This window comes from Neoarius graeffei, chromosome 9 (assembly GCF_027579695.1).
Source record: "Neoarius graeffei isolate fNeoGra1 chromosome 9, fNeoGra1.pri, whole genome shotgun sequence".
NCBI lineage: Eukaryota > Metazoa > Chordata > Actinopteri > Siluriformes > Ariidae > Neoarius > Neoarius graeffei.
The window spans coordinates 72867408-72884466 of record NC_083577.1 but is presented as its reverse complement, the minus strand read 5'-3'; the positions used below and the strand labels follow the sequence as shown (position 1 = coordinate 72884466).

The window sequence follows — 17059 nt, the reverse complement described above, 5'->3', positions numbered from 1 at the left end:
CATAGGCAAGCTGGAGCCTATCCCAGCTGACTATGGGCGAGAGGCGGGGTACACCCTGGACAAGTCACCAGTTCATCGCAGGGCTGACACATAGAGACAAACAACCATTCACACTCACATTCATACCTACGGTCAATTTAGAGCCACCAGTTAGCCTAACTGCATGTCTTTGGACTGTGGGGGAAACCGGAGCACCCGGAGGAAACCCACGTGGACACGGGGAGAACATGCAAACTCCACACAGAAAGGCCCCTGTCGGCCACGGGGCTCGAACCCAGAACCTTCTTGCTGTGAGGCGACAGTGCTAAGCACTACACATCCCAATGCTGGTTTAATTCATGCAGCCCGTATTAGTGCTTCTTAGCCAGGGACCTCTTTCAGATAGTGTTTAAAAACCCACACATATACAGATCAAATATCCATTCCAGGGCGGCACGGTGGTGTAATGGTTAGCGCTGTCGCCTCACAGCAAGAAGGTCCGGGTTCGAGTCCCGTGGCCGGCAAGGGCCTTTCTGTGCGAAGTTTGCATGTTCTCCCCGTGTCCGTGTGGGTTTCCTCCGGGTGCTCCGGTTTCCCCCACAGTCCAAAGACATGCAGGTTAGGTTAACTGGTGGCTCTAAATTGACCGTAGGTGTGAATGGTTGTCTGTGTCTATGTGTCAGTCCTGTGATGACCTGGCGACTTGTCCAGGGTGTACCCTGTCTTTCGCCCGTAGTCAGCTGGGATAGGCTCCAGCTTGCCTGCGACCCTGTAGAAGGATAAAGCGGCTACAGATAATGAGATGAGATGAGATATCCATTCCATTCATTATCTGTAGCTGCTGATCCTGTTCTACAGGGTCACAGGCAAGCTGGAGCCTATCCCAGCTGACTATGGGCAAGAGGCGGGGTAGGGGAGAGCGGGGTAAGATGAGCCAGGGGGTAAGATGAGCCACCCCCTGTTTCTAAGAAACAGTAAACAAATGTGACCATGTGACCACATTCAAAGGGGGGCGGGACCATTTACTTACACTTGTGGAGAGGAGCACCACATGTCAAACTAGGTGAGGGAGATATTTATAAAAATGTGTTTTTGTGCTTTCTAAGTCAATTCCATGTTTGTCCACAGTGAAGATGATTTAGAGAAGACAAAAGTAGAATAATATTTAGACACATTAGGGTTAAGTTAGTGGCTTTCTAAGCTATGATATGAATGCTAATAAAAATAATTTTGATTAGCCTAATCCCCTTTATTAGCATTTTTCTACAAAATGGTGGCCACGGGGTAAGATGAGCCATTAGATATGGGGCAAGTTGAGCCACTGGCTCAACTTACCCCATTGGTGGCTGAGCTTACCCAATATGGATGACACTTAAGTTTTCACATTTACTGGTCATATATGATAACAACAACAACAAATAAACAAATAAATAACATGTTAATATAAATAATGTGTTTAAAAGGTTTTTAATAAATAAAATAATGCCCTCTGTTATTACAGGTGTGCATGATGCCACACTCATACAAAAGAAAAACAGACAGGGCCGCACAATCCCGTGCAGTTTTGGAGAGAGCCGCAGAGGAAGTCAGGAAAGGCAGGCCTATTCAGGCTGTGGCGAGGGATATGCATTTGGACAGGATGACTCTGACTAGGTTCATTGAAAAGATAAAGAATGGAGAGGTAGAGACCAAGTTGGTGAAAGTGCATTACTTCATTGGCCAGATAATCAAATTGGATGTCTTCGAAATAGAGGCAAGATTTCTCAAAAGAAGCTGGTCATGCCATGGCTCTGCAAGAAAGCCAACCTTTGTCTTCAAAGAGAAAGATGAGGCTGTCCTGTCAAGACAGGATATTGTGAAAAAATTGCCCCGCCCCTTTACTGTTGGTGGGACAGCACGGAGGGAGAGGCAAATGGTGTTCCCTTGCAATTTGAATGCTTGGAACATTGAATAATGATGAAATGATTGAATGATTGATGGAATGATTGCTGCATGTTTTAGCAATGTTTTAACCTACTGAAAGAAATAAGATTTTTTGGCACTGCTCTACTGTTTTAGTAATTTCTATAATATAGTATATCTCTCATTCCCTCTCTAACCATCCCTCTTTCTATCTATCTATGCATATCTCTCTCTCTGTCCATCTATCTATCCCTCCCTATCCCATCTTGTTCTATCACCTCTCTCTTCATCTCCCCTTCTCTATGCAACGGCCCTATCCCCCACTTGATTGACTTGACTTGATTCACTGATTGCATTTCTAATAATAAAAGTTGTTTACTTTGTTAACCTAACATGTTTTGTGTTGGCTCAATTTACCCCACACAGTGGCTCATCTTACATGCATCCTCACTGAATGTCTGATGAATTTCAAATGCTGAGCCAACTTCGTTGATTTGGGGTAAGTTGAGCCACTTGACATTTTTTTTCAAGAGGTAATATCACTCTAACCATAAGAGCTTATCAATTATTTTTTGCTCAGATAGTAACAGTACACTTTGAAATTTGGTATGGTGTGTAGACTGGAAGCAAAAATGGCTTTAACATGTAGTTATGATGAAAAATGTAAAAAGTGGCTCATCTTACCCCGCTCTCCCCTACACCCTGGACAAGTCACCAGATCATCACAGGGCTGACACATAGACACAGACAACCATTCACACCTACGGTTAACTTAGATCCACCAATTAACCTAACCTGCATGTCTTTGGACTGTGGGGGAAACCGGAGCACCCAGAGGAAACCCATGCAGACACGGGGAGAACATGCAAACTCTACACAGAAAGGCCCTCGCCGGCCACGAACCCAGAACCTTCTTGCTGTGAGGCGACAGTGCTAACCACTACACAACCCAGTGTTGGTTTAATTCATGCTAATAATTGTAGCCCGTATTAGTGCTTCTTAGCCAGGGACTTCTTTCAGATAGTGTTTAAAAACCCACACATATACAGATCAAATATATTGGGGATATTATTGTCTCGAATGGTTAGCACATTTCCCAGATTTATTACAATGCTGTTGTTGTTGTTGTTTTTAATTAAAATTGATGTTTATTAGATTAGATGAGTCCAACAACAACAATAATAATAATAGTAGTAGTAAATTTATTATTATTATTATTATAAAGCAGGCTGTTTTCAAAGAGTCAACTAAGCAAGTTTCTGAGAGGTGAAATGCGCATGCGCGGGTGATAAACTACAAGACAGTGAGGATGATGGCGGATTCGGAAAGTGAGGATATAGCTGTGGTGGGAAACAACATTAAAAACACGGTAAAATGTAGCTGGTTGTGTTTTTAATCACGTTTATTGCCGGGTGAGTGTGAGCTTTAGGCCGAGTTGAGGGAGCAGGCCGAGTGTGAGTCCTCGGGGTCGCCTGATCTCTGACTTACAGCTGGAGGATCTCTCTCTCTGCCTTTATTTAAAGCTCCAGAGACACCCAGTCTCGTTACTGAGCTGCTTTCCTGACTTTTATTTATGAATGAAAGGTGTGATATTATTGTTTGTTCATCATCATCATCATCATGGAGTTCCGTTGTGATAAACTGCTGAGCCTTTACCTGTCCCGTCACAACACTGCAGTTAGCGAGCTAGCTAGCTAACCTGGCTAACTAGCTAACTTAACACAGTTTTATCACTCAACTTTAACATTACCTGAATATACACCTCACCATTCGTTAATTATGTATAGTTTAATTGTGTAATTATGTAAAAAAAAAAAAGGCCTGACAAAATGTTTAAAAAAATGTTTTTCCCTTGGGGTTTGCATGAATGTCACGTGATCTATCCTCAAATCCTGATGACTGTAAGACATTAACTCTCTTTACCTTCATCTTATTAATAGCTAAATGGGAATATAAATCATTCCTGTACAATATATATATATATATATCCTAATAGTCCATTTTTTATTACTACTACTACTACTACTAATAATAATAATAATAATAATAATCATGCAATTCTTTGTGTCTGATTAGTTTTGCTATGTGAATGTGTGTGCCTAAGTAAGTACAGTACATGTTTCAGATTTTAATCTGTTTACAAGAGTTTTCAGGTTTGCCTGGCTTCATACTAACATTTTAGGCAGACATACTGTGCAGACCAAATCAACGAAGTTGGCTCAGCATTTGAAATTCATCAGACATTCAGTGAGGATGCAGAACATACAACCCCAATTCCAAAAAAGTTGGGACGCTGTGTAAACTGCAAATAAAAACAGAACGTGATAATTTGGGAATCATGGAAACCCTACGTTTCATTGAAAATAATACAATGGCAACATATCAAATGTTGAAACTGAGAATTAAAAAAAAAAAGGATATTTTGGATTTGATGTCAACAACACGTTTCAAAAAAGTGGGGACAGGGGCATGTTTACCACTGTGTTGCGGTGCCTTTAGTTTTAACAACACTTTTGGGAACTGAAGAGAGCAATTGCTGTAGTTTTTAAAAGAGAAATGTTGTCCTATTCTTGCCTGATATACAATTTCAGTTGCTCAACAGTTAGAAGTCACCTTTGTCATATTTTGTGCTTCATAATGCATCAAATGTTTTAAATGGGTGACTGGTCTGGACTGTAGGCAGGCCAGTTTAGCACCTGGACTCTCTTACTACACAGCCATGAAGTTTTAACATGTGCAAAATAGCGGTTTGGTGTTGTCTTGCTGAAAGAAGGAAGGCCTTTGCTGAAAAGAGTTTGTCTGGATGGCAGAAGTCTTTCCTTCTGAGAGACTTGGTCTCTCTGGGACACCCCCCCCCCCCGCTTTTTTTTTTAAATACCCAGTCATGTTATTGACCTGTTGCCAATTAACCAAATTTTTTTATTTATTTTTTGCATTACACAACTTTTTCAGTCTTTTGTTGTTCCGTCCCAACTTTTCTGAAACGTGTTGCTGACATAAAGTTCAAAATGAGCATATATTTTTCAAAAAAACAAGAATTTCTGTTTCAACATTTGATATGTTATCTTTGTACTGTTTTCAATGAAGCAGGGTTTCCATGATTTTGCAGACCTTCACATTGTTTTTATTTGTTTTACAGTGTCGCAACTTTTTTGGAATTGGCGTTGTGTACACAGTTTAAAAAAAGGGGGGGGGGAGGGGGGTTAAAATATCATTACTTTTTGTGCTGTTATTCTCAGATTTTTAGTTTAAATATTGATAACATACCGATGTATAGGATAATGTGTGCATTTCATGGTATTTTGACATCCTTTTTTGCAGAATGTTATGAAGATATGAAATGCCAACCAACTTTTTTTTTTTTGCACTCACTATTCCTTCTTGCTGTCCGTTTCAGTAATTTCTTATTGATGTTTCATTTGTTGTGATGGATTAATTTTAAACCCAGGCAAAGGTAATAAAGGTATCAACATAAAGGTATTAACTTATCCAGCAAGTAGCCTAACAATTGTACCAAGTGCATTACAATAATTGGGATATAATGCATGTGTTTTTCTCTTTTTGCCTTCTTTTTAAATAGTCATATTGCTCATGTTTTCATTAACGTTGACATTCTTTCTGCAGATGGTTGAGAAGGGAGCAAATCTTTTGAAGAAGATGGAGATTAGTGTAACTGAGGCAGAGAAAAGGACCGGAAAGAATGCAGTCAGCATGCAGGAAACCTACACTGTATACCTCATCGAAACAAGGTACATTACTTCATGCACCCACCTATCTTCCTTGCACGCTGTGATCATATTTCTGTCTGATCATTTTATTTTAAAAATTAGATAAATTACATAGATTTCTCTGGAACATCAGCATTTCTTGGCAATAATTCAGATTTTTCTATATTCTATAGCTGCTTTAAAATGAGTTGAAATAATTAGCAGCATGGACCTTCCTGTATCAGAGGCGTTAGCGCTATTTGTTTGGGTCCGTGAATGTGGACATATGAGCAATAGCGATTTATGACCAGATAGGGTGGTGTAATTGTGGTATTTAACTTTTGTATAATAATGTTTTTGATAAACTTGAGACCTTATAGTTTAGAATATTACAAATGCATACTACTGCCAATTTCTTGACCTCCAACTTGCAGGACCAGTCAAAAATTTGGATACAAGTTTTACTTCTTTGTTTTTTCTTTATTTTTATTCATTAAAAGTCACTTCATGTCTGAAAGTAATGGGTGTTGTTTCTCTTTACTTAGTTTAACAGTTCTTAACATTAATATGGATGGCTAAAGTTCTAAAATAGGGCTATTTACTATATTTTTATAATTTACTATTTACTGTTCGATCTCAAACATGTTAAGATGGCAAGAAATTGCACTAATTAACTTTTGATGAGGCACCTGTTAATTGAAAAGCATTCCAGGTGACCTACCTCATGAAGCTGGTTAAGAGAATGCCAATAGTGTGCAAAGCATCATCAAGGTAAACACTGGCTCCTTTGAAGAATTTAAAATATGAAACATATATTTAGTTTTTTTTTAACACTTTTTGTTTACTATATAATTCCAGACATGGTCCGTATGTTATTTCAACAGTTTGATGTATTGTTCCACAATGTTGAAAATGGTCAAAATACAGAAAAACCTGTGAGTGAGTAGGTGTGTCCAGACTTTTGACTGGTACTGTAAGTTGAAGGTCAGTAAATTTGGCAGTTGTATGCATGTGTAATATTCTAAACTGTGGGGTCTCGCGTGCTGCTTTTATCTACATTCACTGGCCCTTTGATCAAGTAAACTACCAGAGGTCAATTTGTACACCTCAGAAAGTAAATATTATTTACCAGCTGGGAGGTCCGTATTGTGAAATAGGTATTTCACCATACGAACCAACCTTAAGCTGGTAAATTAATATTTTATTTTTTTCTTTACCAAATTCTAACAGGGCGGCACGGTGGTGTAGTGGTTAGCACTGTCGCCTCACAGCAAGAAGGTCCGGGTTCGAGCCCCGTGGCCGGCAAGGGCCTTTCTGTGCGGAGTTTGCATGTTCTCCCCGTGTCTGCGTGGGTTTCCTCCGGGTGCTCCGGTTTCCCCCACAGTCCAAAGACATGCAGGTTAGGTGAATGGTTGTCTGTGTCTATGTGTCAGCCCTGTGATGACCTGGCGACTTGTCCAGGGTGTACCCCGCCTTTCGCCCGTACTCAGCTGGGATAGGCTCCAGCTTGCCTGTGACCCTCTAGAACAGGATAAAGCGGCTAGAGATAATGAGATGAAATTCTAACAGAAAACGAGAGCGCCCGAAAGGGAAAACCGAGCCAAGGTGAGCCGCCATTTTGGATCCTCATTCACGGCTGTAATGCAAATTGCTTCCTCCTCGGTATACAAGTGCACTTCCATGGCAGGAAAAAAAACCCTACGTTTTGCCACCTATGTAGTCCCCTATTTATACAAATAGGAGTCATTCAGGATTCAGCCATGTTTTTGCTCGGCGTTAGCAAGTTAGAGGTTTTTAGCTTTCTCCTGAAATGTTTTATTTTACTACTTCTTTCTCAGGGTAGTAAAACTCGCTTTCGCTGTGAAGACTGTCGTTATCGCTATCCATGCTGTAAAATTAATGCTATTCTCCTGAGAAATGCTGGCAAAAATTTATAAGATTTGATAATCTTATAAATAAATCTTATTAAAAAAAAAAAGATAAATGTTGACAAAAAATGCTACCATGTTTGTTGTTGTGAACAAGCAAGTTGCCAGAGGTCCATAACCAGGGTCCGTACCATAGGATACGGACCCGCTCGCCAGCCAATTAGAGTGCAGGATTTGATGGAAAACGCACTGCGGAAAAAATAAAGTACATTATTGTACCTTTAGGGGTACAATGGCTTGTCACTGGGGCAGTAACCTCTAAGGTGCACTTATTTGTACACTTTGTATACTGCTTGGGAACTTGTGTACCTTTTTGTCCCTAAAAAGGTAAACAAAGTTACCTTGAGGTCTAGTAATGAGTGCTAGGGGGTACATTACTGTAGATTGTACCTTGGGGACAGAAATGGACTCCTCCTATTTCTGACAGTGTAGGTATAGAATTATTGACTGTGGATCCGTCTCTATGCACAATTTTTCCTTCGACCAAATGTATTAATGGAATCCATCAGAGAACTACCGCTGACCAGATATTAATTTGACATTAGACCGGTTTCAGCACTGCGATGACACGGAGATGGTAGTTGCATCTTAATGTGTTTCATTAACATTTTTTCCATCCAGTTAGTGATTATAGCTTTTTTTTTGGGGGGGGGGGGTTGTTACACAACTTATTTTGCTAACCCTCTTGTGCTTTAACCCTTTGGGATCGGGAGTTTTGCTGGCGAAGCTCGACAGGTTTAGAATGAGTAGGTCATATGTTTAAATAAATAGCTTTGAGTTTTTCATCATACAAGCATGATAAACATATTGACAAACTTTACACTTTCCTGTGTTCCCACTGCCAAATAATATTATAGTTTTTAAATTACCTAAATTAGATGAAACATAAAACTTGTCACCTTACTCAATCACACCAGAGTCGGCGCGCTGAAAGTACACTTGGGCATTCGTAAGACTATTCACATGGTAATGGCATGATGATCACTTTCACCCTTTCGGTTTCGATTGGTTTCTCATTCACGGTGGGAACACCCACCGTAAACAGGATAAAATCTGTCAGACAAAGTTCAGCCTATTTGGAGGTAAAACTTGTTTCGAGATGGCACGCGGATTTTATGCGCTTCGGATGATTGAGGACAGCGATTCAATTCATGATTTATTTCAGGATTCAGAACAGCGATTCAGTTCAATCTTGAGAACTGCGACACTGATGAGCGGTGCCTTTTTTACTTTGACTTGATACAGGCAAAGATCACCTTGAGTAAGTGTAAATATTTCTATTTATTATGAGCAGATCGGTTGATATGCGTGTGCTGTCGTGCGTACACAGGAAAAATAACTGAGCAGATTTTCCCGAGTTAAAAGTATTTTCCTCAAAATGGTTAATTTTGCTCAATTTTGTGTTGAGAGTAAAAGTTGGAGTGGGAGTAAAATTACAGAGTAATTGTGTAACAGTGTAGGTTGTGTCTCTGAACTGAGTAAAATGGTACAAGAGTTAATTGCAAGATGCACTGAATAGAGTCAAATACCAGATAAATGAAGCTGTTGTAAAAAAGCAGTTTTAGAACTGTGTTGGAACGTGTAGAAAAACATGACTTTACCCATTGTGACTTGACCTGCTGGGATTAAATGTTAATCTGATGGGATTAAGAGTTGGCAGTGGGAGCGGTTTTCACTCTTCTCATTGAATGGAATGGAATTTTTTTTTAAACTTCTCATTGAACACTCCTCCCACTGCCAATCCTGTATCCCAAAACAATAGGACATACGTTTTTTTTTGATGGCCTGTTTAATTGTTCAAATCAGTGGAGCAGATTTAAGTTTTTGTGCTTGATACATTCCTAAGACTGAACAGAATCACCTCAAGTAACCAAAACGGTTCGACACAATGGGTAAGGTCATGTTTTCTTCACCCATTCCAACACAGTTCTAAAACTGCTTTTTACAACAGCTTCATTTTTGTTTTTTTTTAAAGTACAATCATGACATACATACTCCATAGATATTATTGTAGCTGAACTTGTGCTGAATACAAAAAGTCTTATGACTTTGAAAATGCTGCTTAGGTTTGTTGAAACTGACAACAAAATCGGAGCATGCCAAAATCATTAGAGTGCCAGAAAACACCCTCAGACCTCAGAGGGTTAATGGTAGTTAATGATTTTGGCTGCTGGTCTGTTTCTCAAGCCATCAGTGATACTGAGGTGTTAAACAACCTCAGTAACATTGCTGTGTCTGATGCACATCTTAACGTTCTGTTGAGAATCGTCTACCAATGAAATAATATCTGCTCAGTGGTGGTCCATTTCCTCTGATGGACAAGGTAGAGGGCAGCTGACAAATCTTGCAGAGCAACAGATGGACTGCATTTAGTATATGACTAGGCATAAACTAGGCAAATGGCTTATTCTTAGGAGATTACAGAAAAGTCTGGAAAAGTGTGGAATTTTGAAATGGAAAAATGTGTGAAACCACATGGCACTCTTAAAAGTAACACCACTGGGACTCATTTGTCAAGCTGGATATGAAGAGATTTATTTGTAAATCATTAGTACAAGCGTTTACACAAGAAATTTGGTATTCATGAAAATCCTATAAATTGAGAAAAATGTTCGTATCCTACTTGTGTTCCTGTGTGTGAATTTGTAAAATTACGCATAAGATGCAAACCTAGATTCGAGCTACTTCAAATCTTATTTGCCTGGATTTCTGCACTTTTATATATACAATATACTGTCAATTTTAACTAGCTTATTTTTTTAAGTTACATTTCCAGCATTTAGCAGACACCCTTATAAAGACTGACTTGTAGAAGTGCTTTGGAGTCTCCATCAAAAACGCATCCTCATGCTCGTTCACTCGGTCAGACACTAACAGAACGATCAAGTACGTTTTATGAAAACCAGTCGTTTTATCTTATTGCCGTTAATTGAACATATAAAAAAAAGAATGAACGTGAGGTAACACAAACCCATAACTTCAGACAAATCACTGAACTAATCATTAAATTGTGATAACTGTATAAACAGAGGACAGCCAGCCAGTCTGTCTGCACATAGCCATAAACTGTAAACAAATGCTTTAGCTGAGAAAACTCGGCAGTTTGCTATTATTAATATATTATTTAAAAAAATTGGCATAGAAGTGAGTTAAAATAACATCCATTTCTGCTTTTCTTTTCGTTGTTCATTTCAAATGAAAATAACTTCCACTTCTGTTTTTCAGGCTTTACCTTGTTTGTTCATTTCATGTTCCAGCTGTTTATGCACTTGAAATTGAGTTTTGTGGGTGTCACTACATGCAAATGAGCTGGAAACTCAATTTATGGGTGTTCTATATACATGTACAAGTATGACGAAAATCAGCATTTCTGAAACTTTTATAAATTCACTGGAATTTTTTTTTGGTTTGGGTTACACAAATGTTTGCACACAATGGTAATGTGCCTTTTTTTAATTTAACTGCAGAGAAATTAAATGTGAGGATTTATTTTCTCAGGTTAATAACTGTTAATATACAACAGCGTGACTTTCTGCGATTTTCTCGACCAGTGCATGCGATTTCCTGTAATCACCTGTGTATTTACAGTTATGGTCAGAAGTTTACATACAGTGACATGAATGTCATCTTAGATATGAATGTCATGGCAATATTTGGACTTTCAGTAATTTCTTTGAACTGTTCTTTTTCTGTGGCAGAATGATTGTACAGCATACATCTTGAATAAAAAAAAAAACACTAGAATTTGGTGCACGAGTTTTAATTTTCTTTGGGTTTTCTGAAAATCAACACAGGGTCAAAAATGTACATACAGGGTCAAAAATTTACATACGCTCACTTAGATTATTAATTCGGAGGTGCTGAAACTTCCAAAATGTCTCTTATCTTGCCAAGGCTGAGGTCTCTTAACTTCCTGTTAGTGATCATGATTGACTACAGCTGGTAGCTTCTCTCTTTATAAAAAGGGTTTGTTTACAGCACTCATTGGATTGACCAACACATAATACAATGGGGAAAGTCCATGGAGCTCAGTGCAGATATACCCAACTCCGGAATGTCTCTTGGAGCCATTTCTAAACGACTGCAAATTCCAAGATCAGTTCAAACAATTGTATCCAAGTTATTGTGAGGTGTAGTCACTTTGCCAAGCCACTTTGCTTCAAGAAAACCCATACTGTCCCCCTCAGCTGAAAGGAAATTGGTTTGGATGGTCAGGAACAACTCGGGAACCACCATGGCACAGCCCCGCCCCGCCATGAACTGGAAGCTGATGGATTACTGTCTACAGTTCAGATCACCATGGGCTAAGAGGCTGCCGTCCAAGAAATAACCCCCTGCTCCAAAATTGACAACTTCAAGCTTAACTAAAGTTTGAAGCTGACCACACAGACAAAGAAAAAGCCTTCTGGAGGATAGCTGTACGGTCAGATGAGACAAAGATTGAGTTGTTTGGCCACAATGACCACCATGTACAGAGGAGCACTGTACCAGCTGGTGGTGGTGGTAGGATCATCATGCTCTGAGGCTGTTTTGCTGCCAGCGGAACTGGTTCATTGCACAAAGTGGCTGGAATAATGAAGAAGGAGGACTACCTCAGAATTCTTCAGCATAAACCATCAGAAACTTGAACACAACTTCGGACTTAGTTGAACACAACTTCCGCCACCGATGCTCCCCTCTGTGCATGTGCAGAACGGATCGGGCAGCAGGGGTGGATCGGGCACTATAGCCCTCCTCACGTGCGCTTGCCGTAAAGACACACGAACAACATGGCAGTGATTGGGGGAAAGCTGCAACTTGTGCCCAAGAAAGGAGTAACTTCCTCCGTGATCTGGAATTGGTTTGGTTTTGCGGCGTCGGACGCAGACCAAACAAGTCCTCGTTGTAAGGTGTTTGAAAACGGTTGCTTCCAAAGGAAGCAGCACGACGAATTTATTCCAACACCTTAAACAGAAGCATGCAGCGGAGTGCGAGGAGTGCTGCTCCCAGCAGAATGAAAACAGCCGCAGCATGAGCGCACCATCCACAGTAAAGCAAGCAGCCGTCCCGGACACGTTTTCGAACTGTGCGCCTTATGATAAGAATGGGGCGCGGTGGAAGGCAATCACAGACGCTATCGCGATATGTCATCTGCAAGCTTGTTTTTTGGCTTTTTTGGTTTCTGGTTGCACTTTAACCCCAAAGGGGAAATTTAAGTGAAGGAAAAAAAAGTAAAACTTGTTTTGAACCATTTCTTTCTCATCTGTAGTTTGATTTTTAGTAGGGGGGGGGAACGATTAAAATCGGATTTTTTGTGAAAAAATCAATTTTTTTTTTTTTTTTTTAAGGCCATATCGCCAAGCTCTAATATAAATGTATTACACGGTCACCCGAAGATATGAAGTCTGTCTTCAAGTGGTAAATGTAAGATTCCTCTCGACTCTTCTTTGACTCATTCAGTATTGTGCGAGCTGAATGGAATATATCTGACATACCATTCAACGCCAGCCAATATTATTTATTTTTGTAAATACAGGCCACTTTTTCCATGGAATAAAAACATGTATTCTATTCCCTTATAGCAGGTTTGATAGCATGCAATATTATCATCTCTTATCCTCCATGTGTTACACCACTCTCCCCAATGGAGAATGAGCGTGCAATGTTGTTACAGTACTACATGTTGTCAGGACAACACAACGTCACATGTCCCAGCTGATACGACTATCCAGTGACAACTTTTCTGCTGCGCATGCACAGTCATTTCTTTGTCTGCCGGGAAAGAGAGAAGTCGAGGCTAATCCAGTGCTACTGCCAGGATTAAGCACTAAATAAATAAACTGAAGGCGCACTGAACACCCGAAAGGCTACCAAAACTTCATTATATGTTCATGCATATTTACAAGAGACATTGAAAACTGGAAAAGAGACACGTCAGAGATGTAAAACTTCCACACTAGCGAGTGACTGACAATTTGTAAACAAACATGGCTGCAAAGTTTACTTCGTTAAAAGTGGAAGATTTTTAGACAATTTTAGCTGCTAGGTCGCTACTCTGTGTGTGTGTGTGTGTGTGGGGGGGGGGGGGTGATTTTAAAAGTAACCTAAGTAAATTACACAGGGAAAATATTTGGCTTGCTTTCGCTAACACTACACCGGCTGGAAGGTAACTGGACTGCCATGCTAATAGCACAGAGTTGCATGTAAGCTAGCGTTGGCCTTCGCTAATGCTACTGTTATGCCGGCTGGAAGTTAATTGGACTGCCGCACTAACAGCACTGAGTCGCAACTTCCGCTGCTATGCTGACTATGCTCAAATTTGCATCCATACTAAGGGCCTCTGCATGCTCTTGCGACAAGGCTTTCGCAGATAGCTTTTCGCAGACAGTTGTAATTTATCGTTGAGCGGGGAGTAATAGGCGTGCGTGATGTTATTCACCGCCACAACGCAAGGGGGCGCGAAGTCGCGAAATCGCTAGGAGTAGTTGGTGGGTGTGGTTAGTGGAGTGTTTTATCCTCCGGGTACTTATAATGACTAGAACTGGAGTCGTATAGATGTACGTACTTCCTCACTTCCTCGATCAACTGCTCTTCGTGCTGCTCCATCTTCGCTCGTGTTTTTAAAAGTGGCGATAGTGAAAACAAACCAAACCGGGAAAGTAGGGAAGTGTAAGTGCGTGTACAGTGGATGTAGAGTGGACCAATCAGAGCCCTCTTGTCTGCGAGGCTTCTGCGGTGGTCACAATTTTTGGGAGGTGCGCGCAGAGCGTCTGCGAAGGGGGGGGGGGGCTACGCAGACGCCATCTGCGAGGACTGGGTTGTCAGCATAAATTGGCCTTAAGCCCTTTCATACCCTACCACCCTCCAATGTGGCTGATTGTCTCAATGCCGTCAATAGCTGGATGACCCATAACATTCTCAAGCTTAATCAAGATAAGACAGAAGCTATTCTCATATCCACCCCCGATATCCTACATAAACTTGGCACAGTTATCCATCCCTGGTTATTTCACCACTACCTCTACAGAAGTTTAAAAAAAACAAACAAACTAGGAGTCATAGTTGATTCTACATTCGCCTTTGACTCTTGTATCAAAAATATTGCCAAAACAGCCATCTTCCACCTTAAAAACATTTCCAAACTTTGTTCCTCTCTCGCCTTATCGGCTGCTGAGACACTCATCCGTGCATTTATTACTTCCAGGTTAGACTACTGTAATGCCCTACTCTTTGGAGTCTCAGCAAAGAGAATTAATTGGCTACAGTCTGTCCAAAACTCTGCTGCAAGGGTGCTCACCCGTACCAGATCATGAAATCACATCACTCCCATCCTCTAGAAATTACACTGGCTCCCAGTCCACTACCTCATCCAATACAAAATCATTCTACTTGTTTACACATCACTCCATCACCTGGCCCCTTCCTATCTATCAAATCTCCTAACGCTATACAGACCATCTCGCACCCTGCGCTTCACTGATGCCCATCTACTCGCTATCCCCTCCTCTTGGTTTCGCTCCATGGTTGATGGGGCCTTCAGTGTGGCTGGCCCTAAACTTTGGAATACCCTTCCACTAGTACTGTGCCAATGCACAACACTATCCACTTTCAAAACTCTGCTGAAAACACACCTTTTTCAGAATCGCTTTCTCCACTGCCTCTTAACTGCTCCCATTCCTTCAGAAATTGCCTTTTCTGTATTCTATAGTTTATTCCCTTTTATCTTCGTACCATCCACCCTCTTTGTGTTGCCTTTCCTTTGTGGTGCTCTTTGGTCCCTTTTTTTTTGTTAATTTTTTGTTTTTGTTATTTAGTTCTGTCTGTGTATCTGTTTTCATTGAGTGTACAGTGTTCTTAGTGTTGTGTACTGTTGTTCTGGCATTTTCATTGCACAGTGTCCTTGGGTATCTTGAAAGGCGCTTATTTATTATTATTGTTGTTGTTGTTGTTGTAAAATTATTATTATTATTATTATTGTAAAAATATAATTATCTCCTGCTGGCCGAAAGGCCCGAAGGGGGATTATGTCATGGCGATGTCCATCCGTCTGTCTCCCAGGAAGGGTACTCGCTTTCTGAAATCAACTCCTCTCGCAGTTTTTGGAGGAATTTCACAAAACTTGGTAGGATTCTTTGTTTTATGTCGGTAATACACATATTGCAATTTCATTAAAGTCGGTCACATTTTACCAGAGTTACAGCCCTTGATTAACAAAATTATACTTTGACAAATTCATGAGTGTTTTCCTTCTGAATTCAACTCCTCTCACACATTTTGGAGGAATTTCACAAAACTTGCCAAAAGATATTATATTATGTCAGTAATGCGCATATTATTTTGTTCAATTCGTCGCATTTTACCAGAGCTGTGGCCCTTGATTAACAGCCTTGTACTTTCACAATTTCTTGAAGGTGTGCTTGCCTTCTGACATCAACTCCTCTGACAATTTTTGGATGAATTTCTCAAAGCTTGGCAAAAGGCCTTGTTATTTGACGGTAATATGCATACTGCAATTAAATTTTGATTGTGAAAAGTTTTGACCCTTGATTAAATAACTTTGACAATTTCATGAGGGTGTACGTTGTTCTGAAATCAACTCCTCTTACAATTTTTGGAGGAATTTCACGAAACTTGGCAGGATTCTTTGTTATATGTCGGTAATGCGCATATTGCAATTTTGTTCAATTCAGTCGCATTTTACCAGAGTTATGGCAGAGTTGCCAGCGGGGGATGTTGTGCTCTCCGAGCACTCTTGTTTAAAATTTCGGTCAGGTTAATACCTTTACCTCCATTCTTCATCATCTCTTTACTAATATGCCTAATTTTCATCCTCAGCCAAATGTAAAACTTTTTTATTTGAATAGATTTTTATGGAATTTGTCCAAACACTTTGATAGAAACCTCAGTGTAAGTTCTTATAGAAACAGAATGGTGAAAAGCCAAACTTGACCTACAGCTGGAGTGTGAATAACCGCCTTAGGCTGGAGAAGCATTCCAACGTCATGCGATGCTGTATTGTTTACACATATCATCCTCTCTGTGTGACCTGGACTGTCCGTCGCTTATGGTAAGGCTTGACAGTGCTGTATGGCTCTCAACACACAGGCATGTGCTACTAGTCAGGAACTCTGTAGGACAATGGCTCCTGTAGGTATCATGCCGCCATCTTGTGTCAGAACTACAATTCCCAGTCCACTTCCGTGTGACCTACGTCACGCGTGGGCGGGATCATCTACGTCATCATACAAGGAAACATAAAACAATGGGACAACGCTTCCATCTTTGTCTCTCACGTCTAGCTTCCGATGAATCTGGACGTATAAAGAGGCGCGTTCTCCACCCAAAAAGACGTCTTCTTTCTTGCAAGATCCATCACTCAGTGCGATCTTCTTACCCTTGGCAAAGGTAAACTCTAGAGTCACGCGATCTTTAAACTCAACCTGAGTTACAACCGGTTTACTTGCATTAGAAGTGACGTCACGACTGCAGCCCAGGCAGTTAAAAGTTAAGAAGCGATTGAATCCTTTTTAACTCCAAAGCGCTGTGCATCTGATTCTGATCAGA

General features: G+C 40.4%; 1 protein-coding gene across 2 annotated transcripts in view; it reads left to right on the top strand.

Moving 5' to 3' along the window:
* Positions 1 to 2335: 2335 nt before the first annotated feature.
* Positions 2336 to 17059, top strand: part of snx4 (sorting nexin 4) — a 138995-nt gene continuing 124271 nt past the window's right edge. Inside the window, exons 1-2 of one of the 2 annotated variants that reach the window (XM_060930230.1) lie at positions 2336 to 2380; positions 5506 to 5630. The gene's annotated coding sequence lies outside the window, so the exon portion shown is untranslated. Of the gene's footprint in view, positions 2381 to 3144; positions 3251 to 5505; positions 5631 to 17059 lie in introns of those variants that run through there. The other variant, XM_060930229.1, reaches the window with a different exon arrangement.